General features: G+C 44.4%; 1 long non-coding RNA gene across 1 annotated transcript; it reads left to right on the forward strand.

Moving 5' to 3' along the window:
• The first annotated feature begins 9,570 nt into the window (after positions 1 to 9,570).
• On the forward strand, positions 9,571 to 16,998 carry LOC119842231. Its single transcript, XR_006275457.1, has 3 exons — positions 9,571 to 9,622; positions 10,809 to 10,961; positions 14,209 to 16,998. It is a non-coding gene; the product is annotated as an uncharacterized LOC119842231 (long non-coding RNA).
• The last annotated feature ends 4,042 nt before the right edge of the window (positions 16,999 to 21,040 follow it).

A 21,040-nucleotide genomic window follows, 5' to 3' on the forward strand; every position in this document is an offset into this window, starting at 1 on the left:
CCAGAAGACTTCATTCCCAGGATTTGGCTGAACAAAGGCCCAGGCAATGGCCTTTTGGCAGATGGGGGGGTCTCAGGAAATTAGGAGTTGAAAGGGGGGAACATCTTTTGTCTGATAGGAAATCCATTTGTCTGCCTCTTCTGTGATACAGAATCTAAGAACATATTTTCAATATACAAGTGCAACTCCTTACATAGTGTCTGTACATACATTTCACAATGATTGTGTGACCCTGGCTTTCATTTATGGCTTCACATGGCTTTCTTTGGTGAACCAGAACATACATGCCAGAATCAGGATATTCTTGTAATCCCCTTGCCAGTTGACACTGAGGGGGTTTCTGGGTCACAATGACCTGCACCTCCAGGCTGCCAAGAAAGGTGACTGCCCCTGCAAGTCACTGCCAATCTGACCCAGGGGAGAATTCCTTTCCAACTCCAAATATGGTGACCAGTTAGCACATGAGCAAGTACCAGCAGAGGAGAGAGAATCCTTGGTGCCACCTCAGAGCACTGGCTCTCCCTGTCCAATAACCCATCTCCAGCTGTGGCCATCTCTGATGCTTCAAAGGAAGGAAGGAAACAAACCAGAATACACTGGGGGATTGTGGCGGGGGGGGGGGGGAGGAGGGAGTGGGAAGGTGCCTTCCTGACCCCTACAGCTGACCGTCTGAATCCCTGAAGCATGAGCTTTAGGAACAGAAGGCATAAACCAGCCTTAATTATGTTTAGTTTAATTCTCTTTGGAAATACACTGGCAAATGTAGCTCTGGTGTGCCCTGATGAACCAAGTTATCTTTGAAGTGCCAGTGCTTGACTGTGCGGAAGTAGTGGCAGGAATAGAGGTGTGTAGGAAATGGTTTTCCTGTCCTAAGAAAAAAATTGAGGTTAAAAAAAAAATTCCCATTCTAGATTGGGACAAAACCAAGACCTTTCCATGGTGGCTTTTTTTGGGGAGGCGGGGAAGGAGGAGTGGGGGCAGTGATGGAGAGTGAAAGAGACAGAGAGATCAGATTAGCCAATTGTCTAGCGCTCAGAGTGTTCATCTGACTCTGCCTGAGCTAGAACGAGGATTTAAATAGTGTCTTCCAGGTGAGTGCGCTCACCACAGGACTATTGGCTAATCTAAGGTGTTGGTTCCTCTGTGGTTTTGACCAGAAATGCCATCCTGGACATGAGAAACATCTTATGATGAACATTTAGTTGAATCTCATACATGCCTATGAGAAGTTTCAGGTGCGATGAATCAGTGTTTTCTAATGAAAAAACACCTTGTCAAAAAATTCTCAACTAGGTCTACCCAGGAACCAGCAGTGAAGGGGTTAGTCCAGGGCTAAGTTCCAAGCCTCTCTTCTGTGTTATCCTCTTCTTTGTCCTAAGAGTTAATCCTTTCTTTATAAAAAAAAAAAAAAAGGAGAGGATGGATAGACCCGTGTGTGTTTAACGGATTAAGTTAAAAACAATCTTTATTGCTTCATTTAACTAAAGCATTTTTCCAGACAAGGTCCTCTGCTCAAATGTTCCTTCTAATTACCATTTTCCCTTTACAATATGTTGTGGCATGCTGCTCAGGAGAAAGCTCATAGCGAGAGAGAGCACCGGGGTTGCGAAGGAAATATGTCCTGGCTATTAGAAAGTTCAATGAAGCGCTGACTTTTTATATCATCACGTAGGGATGGGTGAAACAGTCCAGAAAAAAATACCCCCAGTTGAGCACCAGTGTGGGGGCTGTGAAAACCTTAGAAAGTCTCAACTGTTTTTTAAGGTTTCTCCATCAGTTGCAAAATGTGGTGTGTGGGGTGAGTTGTTTGTTTGTTTTTATTTTTTCCCATTGTCATGTTTTTATTCTAACTGGACTGGCCTCAGTGGTGGAGGATTGTTAGGATGTAAAATTATAGACACTGTCACAGACCCATCCAGTCTGATTGCTTCATGCCCTGATCCAGGGTAGTTCTGCTCTGCTGTCTGGGTGTACGGGGCCCACCCACACTCAGGAGAAATGAATTTGGAGTAACACCAATTTCCTTTCATCCCGAGCCATTCACAGCTGTTAATTTAACAGTTTAATGCTTCCATCTTCCACAGACAGCGGCAACTGCTCCCATGCCATGGACGATGTAGCATAGTTTCCAGCGTAGCAGCAACAAGACTTCAAGGAATGGGATGCCTGCACACCAGTGAACAGGAACGGGCTCAGTAATGGATTGAGAGGCATTTTCTAAAATTACACTAGTTACTATAAGCTCTAGTATGACTCCAGCAGCCAGAGCCTATGGGGAGGAAGGACTAGGGGGAGAACCATGCAAGCAGGGCCATCTGGATGCCGGTGCAGTGGAGGAGCAGGCATAATGCCTCAGCACTCCTGAGGGAGCACATAGGAGAGGCAATTGTAATTAAAGATGCCCTGGAATTGTGGACTGGTCTGTATCTCTGAGTCAAGAAGAAGGTCACATTTTCCGAATTTAAACATACCAAAGCTGTGTTTAGTCCCAGATCCTGTCCCTAATGGTGACAATAACTACATGCTTCGGAGGAAAGGGTAAAAGTCCTGTAAGGTATCTAATTGTGCAGTATCATGGGAGGAAATTGATTCCCATGTTATGCCTTCCCAAGGACTGATAATCCTTATAGCCTTGAGGCCACATCCTGAAGTCCTTACCAAACAAAGACCACTCCTGAGCCAACTCCTACTGAAATCAATAGGATTGTTTTTATTGACTTCAGTGGCAGATTTTTTGCCCATAGTTGATAGAAAGATGGCTATTTTTGTCTTCCTGTCTCTATAAACTTGTCAGATCTATTGTCTATGCCAGTGTGAAGCGTTCTGAAAGCTTATTATTTTTAATTACAGTATTTATTTACTTTTGGAGTCACAAGTCCTTTTATTTTACAAGAAGGAGTTCATTCTTTAACATGGATACTGTTTTCCTAACACTGCATTTTCCATTTCAAACACCAACCTACACATACCACACGCTGCTCTCCCTTCCAGCACATCCATTATACTGCTCTGTCATTTTGCAATATTGTGCATCCCACTACCAAAAAAATAAAATGCCCTTTAACTTTATCCAGGTTTCAGTATTAGTCATGACTTTTTTAGTTTCTCCTAATTATAAGCCATTTTACAGATCTTTGGAAAAAAATTGTGTGTGCAATGAATTGTTACTTGGGTCAGTCATCAAAAACCGATTTCAGTCTGGGGGATTATGTAAAGGTTGTCTTGAGTATAATTCTAGGTTTTGTACTCATCTAGGATGATTATAGGGTAAGTGTACTAATCTTTCTGTTCTGGACATCTGGGTCTTAATATGTTTGTGCATACACATACATGTATACACGCACACTGTACCATCTAAGTGAATGCTATAGCGAGTGCTACTGAGAAAAGACCACATCTTTAAATGAAACCCTCAGACATATCTGCTAGCCTCTGCTCTGCTCTAGCTGGCTATGTGAGATTCTGGCTCTATCAAAACCAAAGCTGTACCGAGCTTGTGTTTGAGAGTTGAATTGTTTGCATGGAACCATTACATAACACGGTAATGAGAACCTGCTGTAATCCCCGTCTCTGCTGACCTTTGCAGCTCCTAACCCACCTTCCCAAAGTGGAGGATACCATTCGTTCCCTGCACCCTTAGCACCCATCCAGTACTGCTCTCAGAACCTGCTCTCTGATCTGGCCTCAGACTTGGATTCCAAGCCCTGCTCCAACCATACATGCTGCCACCTAGGTGCCACCTCTGCTTCATTTTGAACACGCATTTTGTGTGCTTCATCACCATGCTCTGTCTACCTAATAGACACGTGACTGTTTTGTGCAGCCTGGGCACAAGTCACGTCCAACATTCTCCAGAGAGTGCCTAGGGGATATGGGCATGTCCTCTGGTAGGAGGGCTCTGATATCTTTGAATGTTCATGTATCCTCTGCTTTTATTGATGGGGCGCTCAGTGCCCTTAGAATGTCGATGTGTTGCCTGTGGTGACTGGTGTGATAGTTATCAGTGTTTTATAATTCCCCTGATACATGAATTTGCTGGTCTCCATCTTAGCCCTTATATGGGACTTTCATTGCCCACAAAACGAAACATAAAAACCCAAACCAACATCAATATACACTTAAGCTCTGCCTTATAGGGAGCCATATCTGGAAAAGCTGGGTCAGGATAGTATGAATTGGTAAGAGCTCAGGGGCTAGTTCAGTAGGCGGTTCAGCTGCAAAACATTTTCCATGAATATTGTCTCAGGAAATCCATGCGGACTGTACGGGTGGTTGGGGAGCTGCTGTACTGAGATGAAATAATTTTAGGAACCCAATATGTGACTTGGTCAGTAAGGTAAAGTTATTGTGTAACTGTGGTTGGTTATTAGAAATTCCTGTGTGACTAAGGCTATGAGAAAATTGTAGAGTTGTTCAAAATTTGTGGGCACACTTTGTTAAAGTTGCAGTTTTGCTGCTGGCAGTTCAAGGACCATAAAAGATAGTGGGGAGGGGGGCACATGTTGGACCATGCCTCTTACTTTAAAACTGACTAGATGTCATGTTGGTGGCAGCAGGGTCCTTTACCCTCCAACAGGGGCTGGATAACCCCTTCCCATTTCTCCTCTCTCCAGGGCAGAGTGGGGGCTGGATCTGAGCTCTTGTGCCCTAGAGCCAGACCTAGCTCATGGGCAGCTGGTGGCCTTGTAGGGGAGCTGGCACAGTCGAGGCTTCCCTGTCCCAGCCCTGTGCCCTGTAGCAGGCACAAGTCCCAGCCCCCCTCACCAGGGCCTCTCCATTATTGAGGAATGGTGCTTGGGGGAACCGTGAGCAGTGGTGAGGAAGGATTTGGGGATGTAGGCCTATGGGGAGTGGAGGGAGAGTTTTGGCAGGGTGATGTTTTATGGGGGTTGCGTAATGGGGGTGGGGTTATTTGGGGCAATGGGTGTTGGTGTGGTGGGGAGGGGGGATGAGTGGGGGACTGTGGCAGGAGGAGATTTTGTGTAGTTTAGGTTTATTTGGTGAGTGGGGGCTTTGGGTTTATTTGGAGGGTGCATTTATTTGGGGATGGGGTAGTAGGGACTGGATGGGTTTAAGCAGGTGCAGGGTGGGGCGTTATTTGGGGGTTTTGGTGGAGGCTCTGAGTGGGGCTGAGGGGAGTTGTGAGGTTGGAGGGTTGTGGCAGGAGGTTATTTGGGAGTCTGTGGCAGTTGGTGGGGCGGTCTGGGAAGGCAGGGAGCTGTGTAGCAGTGCCAGTGGCTGCAGTTGGCTATTGCTGTGTCTGGCACCCTCCTCTACAGCTCCCTTCTCCCTCTCCTATCCTCATGTCTCCTTGCTGGCACCAGCACCAGCTCTTCTCAAAAGCACCATCACCATCGCACCAGGGACAGGGCTGGTTGTCTGTACCCTGCCTGCACTTGGGACAGATTCTGCCCACAGCACCATGCCAGGGCACCGTGGACTCCCCTGGCCACCTGCTGCTGGGCTCCAGGGACTCTCCCTACTCTTCAGCAGTGAGCCAGCTCAGCACCACGCTGCCCCTGGTGCTGCCAGAGGTGGGGCTTTCCCTGCCAAATTGGGGTGTGCACGTGGATGGGGGGCTGATTCAGATTTGGGGGGCTGCACCCCCTTTAGCCCTAGTTACCCACTGCCTGTGGTGAGCTCCCTGGGGAGCACAGTCTTGAGCTGCTGGGTCCTCAACCCCATCCTCCTCCTCGCCCATGGCTGCCACTGTGTGTGCCAGGTCACAACACTGCTCACTGAAATTTGGCCGGTCTGATGCTTCATCATGACAGAGGGGTGGCTAGGCCAGTTCTGAATGAGTGGCATTTCAACCTCACATACATGGTTGTAACACCACTCACTGAATTTTTTTTTTTTTGCAAGAATGATAACACTACAATAATAATAATAAAGCAGCACATTTGTGTATTTACAGGATCAGGGCTGAATGCAACAGATCTGAGAGCTTATTGCCCACCAAAACCAGTTTTTCAATTTAACATGAAATATTTCCCCCTGTAAAATGACTAGTCCAGGCAGTGGGAGTGTTGCTTGTCTTTAGAATTGCAGTGTTTGGCCCTATATATATCTGGCCAAATGCTGCAGTGTACACACACACACACACACACACACACACAAATCATTTTTAACAATTACTGCCATATGTTGTATGTTTGTACAGGTTTGTATAGTGCCTCGCACAATGGAGCCCTGACTTGTTGTCCTTTAGTTACTACTGCAATATAAATGTTAAATAATAATTTAACAGTCTCAAAGACTATGTTCATTATATTAATCAAATATTTATAGTCATAATATTTTGGCTAAGGTACATAAGGTTGTTGGTCAAAAGAAAACTCCCAGAGTAAATTTTTTTCAGGTCCAGAACAGTGTTCTGATAGGGCACAACATAATTGAAATTCTGAGTTAAAAATGTATTGTGGTTTTTAAGTCACTTTGTTATATTGCCTTTATCAAGTACATATTTTAGTCTTGTGGAGTGAAAGTAGAATTAAAAAAATACCAGAGACTCTTCTGTTTACTTAATTTTAAGGGTTTTTTTTCTATGCTTAAAAGTGGTAATGATAACTAAAGAGGTAACACGTCCATTGTGGCAGCAGGGAAATGAGCCAAAATGGATATTGCTTGATTTTTAATGTTAACATTTAAGAAGACTTTTGTTCTGCCTTTTGTTATCTTTACAAGCGAGCTGTTTTTTGTTTTTTGGTTTGTTAGTACTTTTTCTGCAGGGAAGATGGATTAAAAATACAGCAAAAGATTTCACTGTTGAGATTTTAGGTTTTAATAAATAGAGTTTCATTTTGTTTGGCTTTTCTTTTATATTCACTTCTCTTCATTGCCAGGAATTGGAGGGTGACAAATGACTATGTGAAGGCATGAGAGAGAGCGCACATTTCCACAGTGACATTTAAATTGGAATCCATGTTTGATGGCATCCAGATGATTTAAATACATGTCATCAATACAAAGTTATAAAGGGAAGATTTTTAAAATACTCTAGCTTCCTTTATTGTTGCCTTAATACATACCTGGAGAACGCTTTGATCCATGGAGTCTTTGTAAATAAGCTGCAGTAGTTGTCATTTGAGGCCTTTACTGTATATTGTGTTCCTAAGGTGAGATGAACAATGGGTCTGCAAATCATTATTGCAATATTAACAACTGTCCGTGCAAACAGAACTATCAGTGTTAAAATCACTCCTCATAGTAAGCACTCCTGCTCCCCTCCCCCCCATGTTCAGGTTTACTTTGAAGTACAGGGTCATGGTGCATCACAGTCACATAATGCAGAAAGCAAAAACATACTGGCAGCAAAAATGTTTATTCTTTCTCTATCCTTGTACAGGGAGCATAAGAGGATACTACCACCCATCCGAACGAAGGTATCCTCAACCTTGCTGAAATCAAGGAAATTATCTGCTGCAATCAGTTCCAGTCTCACCCTCTATCAGATTTCTCAGAAATGTCTACATCACCCTCTGATGTTATTTTCTAGCATCTCCAGCAAAATTGAGGAGTGTTCCTTTAATAGCCTCTCTCTTTTCTGGTAGAAGTGAGCTTGAATCAAATCCATGGATATGAGCACACCCTGAAACTTTGGATGCAAATGTCTTGTCTTCAACTTGAATTACTGGAGAAGGAGGGAAAAAAAATTAAATGAGAGAGAGACACACGGTGAGTGTTTTTGCTCCATAATAGTACACCTAAAAAACCAGACCTCCAAATTGAAAATATCCAGGGCTGTTGGCAGAAAAGTGACATGACAAACCTCTGAGCTGCCTTGTGGTACACGATATGCTATGGGATGTGTGACCTTCAGTAGATTCACTGGTTCAGTTCAGAGAAGAGTACAGAAATGTAGATGTTTCTCTGAACTTTTTTTGAACTGTTCACACCACTTGAATCTGTGAAATTAGCCTGGAAATTTCATGAGAAGAGACTTTCCCATGCAATATCTGGTACTTCCACCTTCCAGTCATGCTGGAAATACCAATAGAAGAGCTTTCTTTTTTGTGGTATTTTAGCATTTGTTCTGCTTCTACCCTCTCCCCCACCACAACCAAACAGTGCAGAGGTTTTGGAAAATGTGGGGTTGGGAGAAAATATTTGTGAAAATTTTTTCTAACTTCTATAAATCTTTGGTTTGGATTTGAATTTAGGGTCAAGTTTCTGTATTGGCTGTGACTAGATTACCATTAGATGTGCCATGTTATCTCTTTAACAGCAGAGCTGTTCCAAAAATGAGCTAACAATTTTACAAAACAAAAAACACACCTTTTCTTTTTGCCAAAAAGTGAGTTGAATTTTCAAAATGTAAAAATATTCAACTGCCAGTTCTGTTTAATGTCCTAAATCCATTCTTCCCCTATATCCCCATTACTGAAATGCTTGTTTCAGAGTAGCAGCTGTGTTAGTCTGTATTCGGAAAAAAGAAAAGGAGTACTTGTGGCACCTTAGAGACTAACATATTTATTTGAGCATAAGCTTTCGTGAGCTACAGCTCACTTCATCCGATGAAGTGAGCTGTAGCTCATGAAAGCTTATGCTCAAATAAATTTGTTAGTCTCTAAGGTGCCACAAGTACTCCTTTTCTTTTTTGAAATGCTTGTCTGCACCTTTGCCATCTCTCTTCTTCATTACTTTCTGCTTTGCCTATTTCAGGCTCTTGATTTTTGCTTCTCTCCTGGCTCCTAGGCAGTCACTGCTAGCCTCATCTTTGTTTACCAACCCTATCTTTGAATCTATTCACTGACTTCTTGCCTCTTATTGAATCAGACTTACATTACTCACTCTTACCTGCACAATCCAGCCCTCCCTAAATTGTTGTTGTTCATTACATTTTTGTTCCCCATACTCTTTCCAGCCCTTTTGCCTTTCTGATCCCTCAATGTCTTTGTCCCATTCTCAGCTTCATACCCACTCATACTGCCTCACTATCCTTTGAACACACTCCTTTACTTTCCACCAGTAGCCAAAGCAGTTTGTCCCCTCTCCTTCCAATTTCTCTTTAAATTCCCCATAATCCTTCCTGCCCCATCCTGCATCTTCCCATACCTTTACTGTTATCCAGTGTCTTTTGTAGTGGTTTTCTTTGCCTTGTCTAGCTTAGATAGAAAGATCTGTGGGACATGAAGCCAATCTTATCAGGCTACGGACATGGTGGGGACCTCCAATGGAAATGAGGAATTTCTGGTCTCTAGGACTATACCTCAGAGGTACAGCATCACCACTGGAATTCACTTCTTCTCATGCCTGAGACAGACTTGATATATTCCACCAGTCTTCAGTTTTCCAATTAGTAGCAATGTGTAGCATGGTTGTGGTTGTGAGATGCCTCCTTGTCTCTGTAGCAGGGTGGTCACCCCGCTCCAGCTCAGAAAGGATTAAAAGCCAGCCCTTGGGGAGAGGGCTGAGAGCCAATAAGAAAAGGCTGATTGGGAAGGCAGCCACAGCTGGGGCCATGCCCAATTAGGAGACAGCTGGCCCTATAAAAGGGCTGTGAGTCAGCAGCTGAGTCAGTCTCTCTCTAGCTCTGGAGAGAGAAGGACCTGAGGTAGAGCAATGCTGGGGAAAGGCAAGAGGCGCTCCAGCCTAGCAACTCCCCAGGCTGAGGACTTGGGTAAGGTCAAAGGAGGTACTGAGGCTATAGAGGTGTAGCCCAGAGATAGACAGAGGCAGCTGGTCCAGCCCCCTTGCTGATGAGGAATGGTTTACAGATTGCAGTCTGCCCCAGTGAGTGGGGCTAGATGATGACAGGCAGTAGCCACTGAGGCAAGGTGGGGATAGAGGGTTGGGGGTTCCCCTGGGAGGGGAGACCCAGAGTGTGGGGGGTACTGCTGGGGCAGAACCCCGGGGTAAAGGGGCAATGTGGTCTGGGAGGGACTTGGGGGAATGAGGTCAGCAGAAGGCACTCTGGAAGCTGAAGAGCTAATTCCCAAGATGACCAGTAGGAGGCACCACGCCAGTGAGTCCTTGCTTCGCTACAGTCTCCTTTCATGGAAGGGTTCTTTTTGATGTAGATGAATTCACTGTTGCATAGCAGAGGCAACTGGAACCAGTGCAGGCCATCTAGATTAAAGTGGAAGCAAAATCTGCCTGAGTGGAATGAGGGAGGATCCTGGAATCTTTGGATCCAAGTTCCATGGATAGAGGGTTGTGGGGTGAGGATTTGATTCTGCCATGAGGCAAGGAGAGCAGTAGATGGTCTGGTCCAGTAGCACACAGGTAATTGGTGGGGTCTGGCAGCTGGCTGGCCTGCCTTGCTTTGGAGGAATGTTGTAATAAGCCAGCAGATAGCACCTAAGTGCAGGCAGCCAAATCCTGTATGATCAACGGCCTAGGGAGCAAGAAGCTAGAGAATGCGGGAAGGTGCTGGATGATAGGGGAGCCATCTTGGCTGCAGTGTGTGTGTATGGGGTGGGGGGCTTCTGTGAAAGGAAGGAAGACTGTGTTGCTCTAGGTTCAGGCATGTGTGAGCCTGGGGTAAGGACTGTGTTGGATACTGCTAGGCTGTGGATTCATACTGTCGGGTGTCCCAATGGCAGGTGATGGCAGAGGAGCAATGTACCCAGACAGGCTAGCATATCTTGGCTCTGTGTGGGATTAGAGGCCTTGGGGGATGGTGAGATGAAGGTTTGGGTCATCTCTGGAGATGGGGGAAAGGATTGTGCTATTGTTTCACTGTTGCTGTTGAATTTCAGCCTGTTGGTCACTATCCATTCCCTTGTCTAATATTATTTTATATAAATCGTTGCAAAACTCCCGTGTGTGTAATTAGGTTCTGTGTCTGGAGTTTCCAGGTCCAGATAAGTAAAGAGAACAAATGCCTGACCCACAGAGGACTATGTACATGCTCACTGCCTTAGGACATCTACCAGTACCGGTGTTCAGCACGGTGCGAGAGTGGCACAACACGATTTAATCAGGAATGGGAGGAAGACCAGAGTTAGTCTGAGAAGGTGAATCCAAACTGGGATGAGCTGATAGGAAGAGTCTGTTTAGAGAAGGGGAGGAGCAAAGGAACCCCAAACAGCCTTAATCTACTCTGAAATCTACAGTACTGCAACATATGTGAGTGCTGCTGGGAGGGAAACAGGAAATAATTTCAGAGCAGTTGGGTGAAGGATTCATAGATTACAAGGCCAGAAGGGACCACTGTGATCATTTGGTCTGACCTCCTGTATAGCACAGGCTGGTGAACCCACCTGCATCAAGCTGATAACTTCTGTTTGTTCTGTAGTTTCTCTTTAGAAAGATATGTAGTCCTGAGTTAGACTCCAAGTGATAGGGAATCTGCCACATCCCTGGGCAAATTGTTTCAGAGATTAATTACCCTCTCTGTGAAAAATTCGTGCCTTATTTCCAGTCTGAAATAATTGTCTGTCTTCAGCTTCTAACTGTTGTCTCTCACTATGCCTTTTTCTGCTAGATTAAAGAGTCACCCACTTATGGAAATCTCGTCACCATGTAAGTATTTGTAGACCGTGATCAAGTCACCTCTTATCTTTCTCTTGGATAAACAAATTAACTAACCTTTTAGAGTGAATAGGGAGTCATGCAGCTCAAACCACAAGCAACTCTCTTTAGGAATCAGTCCTTCAGCACAGCAGAATTTGCTTACTGTTCCAAGCTTTCCCCAGACATGCAGATGTTCTGAATGCAGCAGAGGGGGTGGTTTATGAATACAGTAGTGAGCCTGAAACTATTAGCTACTTGTCTCAGAGCTGTGGAGCCCAGTGATGGTTGTGGAACAAAACAATAGGTCACAAGGTGAAATGATTCAGAATAAAAGTTCAAATAAGGGAAGATTAAGCCAGATCAGAGACAATAAGGACCAGTCTGAACACATCTGCCCAGACCTTAGACTGAACTAAAAAATGTAACCTTTGCTAAGGGTCAGGAAATCTTCCTCCCACTCCTCATTTTCTCATGCCTCTGAGCTTCTTGATTCTGGATAATAATAATTATTAATTACTTTGTGGAATCTCCAGTAGTGCAAACCTCAAGCATTCAAAAATGAGTGTCTTAAAAATCATGAGATTTTTAATAAATAAATATTGGGTTCTCTTTATCTAGTTTCTGACCATTTAGTTTCATGTTTTCTAGCTTTTCTTTGTAGCCGTGAAGGCTAGCAATTAACTGAAAGAATGAAAGAGAAAATCTCGTGCAAATCTCTCTATTACAGGAGCTAGGGCTTTACTGAATATATCAACAATTGGGAGGCTTATGCTCAAATTAAGATTTCCAGACTAGATGTGCTGAGCCAAGGGGTGAAGATAGTCCAGTTAAGCATCCGAACATTGCGGTCTTTACCTGGCCTGAAACCCAGCTTCTATTTTAAATTCATCCATGTGTAGTCCAAAGGCACCAGAAGCCACAGAGTTAAGAAACACAAAAGGGGATGCGTGAAAGGTTAATAGATACTGATGTGGGAGTAACCAGCGCTGTCAGGTAGCGATTAAGCTGCCAAATAATTTTCCACCTAGAGTTGTCGGGGCAGAGTCTAATCTTTCATTCAAAGACACTGTGCTACATAGGATGAGTAAATGACAGAGAAGATTTCAATTAGAGCTATGCTGGGACTGAAATACTGACACCATCCTGATGGTTTACTCTAAATTCTCCTGCTGTTCCCTCAGGGATGCTGACCCATTAATAACACACTTATAGGTTCAGATTAGGGGTGTGCTACTGCAGTCTATTAGCAGGTAACCATCCACAGGGAGGGAGTGTACACCTTTCTGGAGGTATGAGTTACCTTTACTATATATACCTGAATGGTGCACAGAAGGATTTTAAGGTTGTTGATATGGGGCAAGACCCAATGTTATACTATGTAACCATGGTTACATCCATGCATAGCATGGGCAGGCCCTAACTGATTACCTACACACAATTCCATTCATCCACCTCCATCCTACCTGTAATATCCACTGCTAATCTAGACCTGAGTCCACCTATAATGTTGTCAATGCATAGTCATCCCAACCTGCAGTTACCAAAGCAACCTGCTGTGCCCCTTACCTGAGGTCTTGGCCATATAAAAAGTGGTATGTAGGCACCCACTGGGTAAATCTCCATGATGCCCCCCTCTCCATCCTGAGAGACAAGGAGAGAGTGAGGGTGAGCGCACTGAACAGAGTAGGCCAAATTTTGGTGGCTGCTAACTCCGCTGACTTGTGGATTTACACCCATGCAAATGGGATCATACTCTAGGCCAGAGGTGCTTCTGTGTAAGGAAAAAAAAAAAAATTAAACATGCACATGTAGGCACAAATGGAAGATAGATGACTCGTCACATTGGGATGAGCTTCAGAGCTGAATACCTGCATGAACTTTGAATGTTTGAAATGTGGATCCCTGACTTGTAAAGGGCTGAGCCAAACAACCCATATGACCCAACCAAGAAGTTGGTTTTGGTTTTGTTTGGGGGGAGGGGAGGCTTAATCTGGAAGCAAAGTTTGTGTCCATCTCTGCTTTCCTTGTATTTTGATTCTTAGTGCCATTTAATTAGTTTCATTAGGATTCCTTTTCTTCAGCCTCAGCATTCATGTCCAGTTCTAGGTCTGGTTCTGTTCAATATTTTCATCAATGATTTAGATAATGGCATAGAGAATACACTCAAAGACTGGGAGAAGTTGCAGCTGCTTTGGAGGATACAATTAAAATTCAGAATGCTCTGGGGAAATGATCTGAAGTAAATGGGATGAAATTCAATAAGGACAAATGCAAAGTACTCCACATAGGAAGGAACAATCAGCTGCACACATACAAAATGGGAAATGACTGACTAGGAAGGAGTACTGCAGAAAGGGATCTGGGGGTCAAAGTGGCTAAATACAAGTCAACAGTGGAATACTGCTGGGGGGGGGGGGGAGAAGCAAACATCATTCCAGGATGTACTAGCAGGAGTGTTGTAAGGAAGACATGAGAAGTCATTCTTCCACTCTATGCCGCTCTGATTAGGCCTCAGCTGGAGTATTGTCGAGTTCTGGGCACACATTTTAGGAAAGATGTGGAGAAATTTGACTCTGCTGGTAATAATCGCCCTGGACTGGCAGAGTCTGAGGTCAATGCCAATCCCTTCCAACCAATCACTTCCCTTCACCAGCATGTTAGGGAAAGCATGGTTGAGGGACGTGGATCACATGCTCCTTTGTTTGCAATATAAGCACTTGTAATGAAAACTTCCACCGTCTCCCCTAGGTGATATTGGTTTCCTGAGGGTAACAAAGGGAGCAGATGCTGCAAATGTCTGGGTACGGATCTGGCCCTCATCCTGCTATGCTGTGAACTGCAATGATGCCAACAGAATTAATACTGGAGTGGCATGGGACAGTGAGTGGAAGAAGTAAGACAGCCTTCCCCAGAAACCCTGTGCAAAGAATTGCAGAGTACCTCCATGGAAGTTTCCTCGAGATCTCTGTGGAGGATTCCTGGACCATCCCTGTGCACATACACAGTATTTTCCAGGAGGGCAGCCTCTGGGAAGCAGATATCCAGCTTTTTTCTTCAGCTTAAACATAAAATTTAAGAGCATGTAACCCCCTGCCATCTGACTGGAATTTCATACTCCCCAAATGTGCCTTCCCCAGCATCGCGCTCAACCACCATAGAATCATAGAATATCTGAGTTGGAAGGGACCTCAGGAGATCATCTAGTCCAACCTCATGCTGTCTTATACATAGAGCTCTACCAAATTCACAGCCGTGAAAAACGTTTGACCATGAAATCTGATCTACCCTGTGATACCTGCCTGCTGGGGGGCACCCGATCAGGGGCTCCTACCATGCACCGGGCTCCAGCTGCTAGTACTGGGGAGGGATGGGGACTATCTCTTCCCCTGCAGGGGCCGCTCCTGGAGATGGGTCAGACCCACCTCCAAGAATCTCTCCTGGCTGTAGGAAGCTCCGTGGCTGCTGGCTGGGAGCCCAGTTCTGAAGTCGGGGCCAAAGTGAGGGTGTCTGTCAGTTCCCGACCCAGGCGGGAGGCTACAGCTCCAGCTGTCCCACTACTCCACCCTGCATGCAGAGAGGTTGTTGCCCCAGCTGTCAAACTCCCTCAAGACCCCCATGCGGAGAGGCTGCAGCTTCAGCTTTCTGTTCCCAACCCAGGCGGGAGGCTGCTGGGAAAACTGGACCTATCCCCATACCCTGCGACTCTCACTTCTTGTTTATGCTGAGATCACAGATCTGGGAAAAGGAACACAAGTCAGTTGAGCCTCCATGAATTGTTATTGTGGGAGGCATATTTCTTCGGCTGTGCTCTGTTCCACAGGCTGGGACATGGAGTTGTGGCCTTGTTTTGTTTGTTTTTTTTGCTTCTTTTTGTTTTTTTTTCCCCCTCTACTGGGCTTCACTTCAATGAGTGCTCAAAAGGCAATTCAATGTTACGTTGCTGCCTAAAGGGGCAAAACCTCAGTTAAGACTGCAATTCCCTTTCCCCAGGGCTCCCCCCAGCCATAACTTTAAATCTTAGTTTTGGCACTAAGTATAAAACTCTATAAAGAAAAATGTGTTTTCTAGTCATAATACTGTACATGTAGGTGCAAAACTATTCCCTGGCTCTTAAAAAGCATGCTAGGTTGGATTCATCACTATGACTAAGGGGGCGCTTTTTCTAAAATGGGAATGAATATAAAATGGAGGTGGTGTTGGATTTGCAAAACCTAATCAATTGCAGTTCTATAACCATGGATGAGTGGGTTCAGGTTTACACATAGGTTTGGCCTATGTGTAATAACTGCCTTTTGCTTTCACTAGAATTTGAAAGGTGCTGAACTAGTTTTAGAGGTAATTTTTGAGTTTCTGTAGTCCTAGAACGCTAGTCACAGAAGCAGAGACAGAGGTGAGAATTTCTTCCCCACAAGATCCTAGCGCCTTTTTTATTGTAACGAGCATGTATGCTGCAAGGTTCACCTGCCTGTTTCTGCTTATTTTATATCAATGCTGCCCTGAACGCCCTGGGTGGTGGGGTTTTTTTACAATCCATGTGTTTCTGCCAATGTATCTGTGTCCTGAAATGCAGCACTTCTTGCTATTCCAGTCCTGAGTCAGGCTTGTTTTCCTCCTGTGTCTATGAATGATTCACTCTATTTTACTTCGGAGAGGAGCATCATATCAGACATAATGAAGGTTTGCTGTATCTAGTTATTTCCTTCTGTCACCCTGTCTCTCATGCTCTTTGTGTCAGCCGAGGCAAAGGCAGGATTCACATTTGCTTCCTGTGCAGCTGGAGATGGGGATCTCAGACTCTGTTTAACATGCAGCCTACATTTAACAGGGGATCTTGCATCAGCTCTGAAAGATGAAGCTTTGCTAAATGGAGCCAATTTTTAATAAACTTGCAAATAAAGTGTGAGAGAGAAAGCAAAGGGGGGGGTGGGGTACAGAGAGAGGAAGTGATTTCCCGGTGATTAACTGGTGGACTCTCTTTGACATGCAGGTCTCAGTGAATGTGCTTGTTGAAAGTTTAGTGATGGAGATAGCCATGGGCAAGAGGTTGCCTCCCCTGAGATCCCATTAGGTGTGCTAACAGTCTGAAAGACAAAGCTGTCAGATTGTTCTGATTTACTTCTCCTCTTGCAGCCGGGAGATAAAAGTTCACGTATCTTGTAGCAAAGCTGGCAATGCAGCACCTTGCAGCAACAGTATGTTAACCCCCGCCCCACAAAGGTACAAGTGACTTGTGCCAGGCAGAGAGAGAGTGAAAAATAAACAAAACAAAACAGCCTGATTTGCTATGCTGAGAATTTTCCCAATGCATTAGATCCACTTGCTTACAGGGCCACCTGTGCTTCTGTTGCTCAACAGGCTACACACGCATATTCCAAAAAGGGATGGTTTACAGATAAAATCTGAATATGAACAAATAGTATAATATATAAATATGTGAGATAGGCTTATAAACTGAGTCTATGAAATTCCTTATACTTGGGTTATATAGGGAGAACATTTGGCCCCTGCTTGAGAAGTCTAGATTCAATTTCCTCCTCTTCCATGGACTTCATGTGTTACCTTGAGCAAGTCACTTAGGCCTTTTTAAAGGTATTTAGGTGTTGCTTTGTCAGCATTGTAAAACCTAAGTCTCATTTTCAAACGGCATTAGGAACTGAGGAGCCAAAATCGAATTAACTATCAATGGGATTTAGTCTTCTAAGCACCTAAATCCCTTTTTAAAATGAGATGTAGGCTGCTAAATCAGTAAGGCGTTGCAATGTTGAATGCGGCAATGCCTTTAAAAATTCAGGGCCCTAAGCCCAGAGCCTCAGTGGTATTTAGGCACCTGACTCCATTTGAAATTGAGGCCGTTGGCTTTAGTCTCACTGTTCCTCAGTTCCCCCAAAATGGGGACAATAGCATTCCCCTGCCTAACAGGGGTGTTGTGAGGATAAATACCTTAAAAACCTGTGATGGGCTCAGCTACTACAGTAATGGAGCCATAGAAATACTTCAGGATGAAATGTAAATCTATAATACAATGTGCCAATGTCACCTAGTTGGTGTGTGATGTACGGTAAATTAAGTGTGGGTGACAATTACCCTCATGCAGAAAGACTAGCTCAAGGCCCGAGTCTGAGGCCATAAGCAGTGTCTGAAGGCTACTGCTGGCCCTCTGCACAGAGCTCCCTTTCACCCTATTGGGTACCATTGTTCTAGGCACATGGGCCAAGCTGAGACCTACTGTGTGCTCATGCAGCCATTTACACTAGGTTTGAGCATGACCCTTTGTCTCTAAATTTACATTTTAATGGTGTATTTCTTGAGATAGCTCAGTCTGGACTGCAACAAAATTAGAAGGTAGTTGCTAGGAACAGAAGCGGGAAGGCTGGGGTGCGGGTGCTAAGACACACATGCAGCATGTCTGTTGTCCCCACATACACACACTGCCTCAGGGCAAGTTCGCACTACAGCTCTTTACCCAGCTATTCATGAGGGACTTTCTGTTTCACACAGAACTGTTTCAGAGTAGCAGCCGTGTTAGTCTGTATTCGCAAAAAGAAAAGGAGTACTTGTGGCACCTTAGAGACTAACAAATTTATTAGAGCATAAGCTTTCGTGAGCTGTGTATTTCCTTCAGTTCGCAGGAAATCAGAAGAAAGCAGTAAGGAAAAGCTGTGCCTAACCCTGGGAGTAGACAGAAATGGTGCCATGCAGCATGCCTCCAAACAGGAATGGCTGCTGCTGACATCTAAACACGGTGGATCGAACCGCAAACCCAACGTGTAGCCCTACCCTGGGTGGATCTTACCCACCTCTGACCGATAGACACTTGTGCAAGCGACATTTGTATAGCTTCTCATGCCCATGAATTGTCATTGAACAAAAGTGAATGCAGAGTCCTTCATGGGTGATTTCTCAGAAGCAGCCACCAGGATGGGGCCCCCTGCAACATCATGCTGATAGAACTGAGGTGCCATGGAGAGGGAGGAAGGGTGAGGAAACCCTGTTCCTTATTGGAGGCAAATCCACAAGGGAACCTGGCAGAATTTCCTCCCCATGACTCATCCTGTGAGAGAATGAAAGGACAGGTAATATCTAGCACTGATAAAGCACTGCAGGAGTTGACCCATCCTGCGTTGTTAATATTCACTGGGAAAGGTCACTGAAATTATACTCTGTGCAGGAGGCCCCCTCCCTGAGAGGTTGCACTGCTCTTTGCTCAGGATTGTAGTATGCATGAGCCTGGCATAACCCAAGGCTTCTGTGATTTTTATTTTATTTTTTTTTGGGGGGGGGGGCATTTAATTTTTAAAATGGTGGCAAGAGAGGAATCTATACAAATAGAGCCACAGTGAAATTGGCATGCGAAGACAAACAGGGGGATGGGGGAGATTTTTTCTCAATATCTTCTTGTGTCATCCTGGAGCTTCCTATTTATCACCAGTTTCTCAGTCCATAAGATGATGGGCTCTGATCAAATGGGGGAGATAAGCTTGCACCTGAAGGAGAGCTATCAACAGACCTATTGATTTTATCACCCTTCTGAGTTCAGGTGGGCTCCAGAGGAGGAGAAATCTTCCCCCGCCCCCTCTTTTTTTCTTTTTCTGCTGCTGCTGTTAGGTAACCGTCATCTCTCCATGGACCATGAAGTAGAGACTGTCCGTTTGACCAATCAGTCAACTATGTAAAAGAATAAATGGACAGAAATCAGATGTCAAGAATTATAACATTCAAAAAACAGTCGGAGAACACTTCAGTCTCTCTGGTCACTCCATTACAGACCTGAGAGTGGCTATTCTTCAACAAAAAAACTTCAAAAACAGAATCCAACGAGAGCCTGCTGAATTGGAATTAATTTGCAAACTGGATACAATTAACTTAGGCTTGAAAGAGACTGGGAGTGGATGGGTCATTACACAAAGTAAAACTATTTCCCCATGTTATTCACCCCACCCCCACCCCCCACCGTTCCTCAGATGTTCTTGTCAACTGCTGGAAATGGCCCACCTTGATTATCACCACAAAAGGTTTTCTTCCTTCCCCCCCACCCCTTCCTGCTGGTAATATCTCATCTTAAGTGATCACTCTCCTTACAGTGTGTATGATAAAACCCATTGTTTCATGTTCTCTGTGTGTGTATATAAATCTCCTCACTGTATTTTCCACTGAATGCATCCGATGAAGAGAGCTGTAGCTCATGAAAGCTTATGCTCTAATAAATTTGTTAGTCTCTAAGGTGCCACAAGTACTCCTTTTCTTTTTGCGAATACAGACTAACACGGCTGCTACTCTGAAACCTGTCATTCTTGTATTATGTAACTTTAGACAAGTCACTTTATAGCTTTGATTTTCTCCTTGTATTTTCCTGCCTCATAGGGGGCCAGGGCTTGTAAGAATTAATTACTGTGTGTAAAAATGCTTTGAGAACCTTGCATGCTACCCTAGGTGCTACATAAGTGCCAAGCAATATTATTCTGTTTTAAATATTAACTGATATTTTGCCTTGTTTCCTCCCTCCCAGTTTTAAAGATGGCTTCAAAAATATCCCCAAAGTGTTAGGTGATGGGAATATCAGATGAGGAAGCCACTGGGGGATTTAGGCTTTATCACAACCTGGCATTCCATATGGGAGTCTCTCAGACTGCTATGATCTAATCCTGATGCAATCTGACCATTCATTTTAATTGAAGTATAATCCATCATGCATTGCAGAAAACATTAGCAGTTGACAAATGCGGTGTTTACAGTGGTAATAACAGACTGATTGATGGCTGGGGTGGAGAATTACATCTGGCAACTCTCCTGCTTGTGAGGAAAAGGATATGAAGGCAAGATGTCAGTGTCTGCAGCACAGAGGCTAAAGCTTAGTATCTAATGCTGGCAGCACGGGGAGCAAACTCAGTCACCTTTTACCAAGGGCTGGGTCCTGAGACAGAATCCTCTGGGCTTTTGTTTTCATGGGGCAACTTTATACCAACTTCCTGGTCTTCTAAATTAGCAGCAGAGCTGGTGAGATGGAGGGTTTCATCTTTTGCTATTCTAGATCAAACACTCAGGCATTTCTCCCCCTTCACAAAATAAGCTAGTTACTGAAGTTTTTCAGTTATGTAAACCACATAAGAAAAAAAAAAGGAAGGATGCAGTGGTCCATTCTTTATCCATGCACAGGGCCAGTTACCATGAGGCTGTACACCCTTAAATGAACCTAGATCGATATACAGTAAACTCTGTCTTTCATTAGGATTTTTCTCTATCGCTCTCTGTTTCTTTTCCCATATTCACGGGATTGTGCATTTATGGGCATAATGATAATATCCACAGTCATGTTAGCTAGGATTTTAAAAAATGGGGATACACATCTTCATGTTACAGGGCATAAATTAGTTACTAGTGGTCAGGAAGTAGGAAGGCATTTCCCCTTTGGGTATGTTACTCTATAATTGCCATTTATGGAGTTTCTTGTAACTGCCTTTGAAGTATCTGGTCCTGGTCCCTGTCAGGGAGATGGCACTGAATTAGGCTGTGTGATCTGCTCTGGCAAGCCCCACATTCCTCCGTTACTCCCAGTAACAGTATGGAACCTTCCAACTGTGAT

Source organism: Dermochelys coriacea, chromosome 13 (assembly GCF_009764565.3).
Source record: "Dermochelys coriacea isolate rDerCor1 chromosome 13, rDerCor1.pri.v4, whole genome shotgun sequence".
In the NCBI taxonomy this organism is placed as follows: Eukaryota; Metazoa; Chordata; order Testudines; family Dermochelyidae; genus Dermochelys; species Dermochelys coriacea.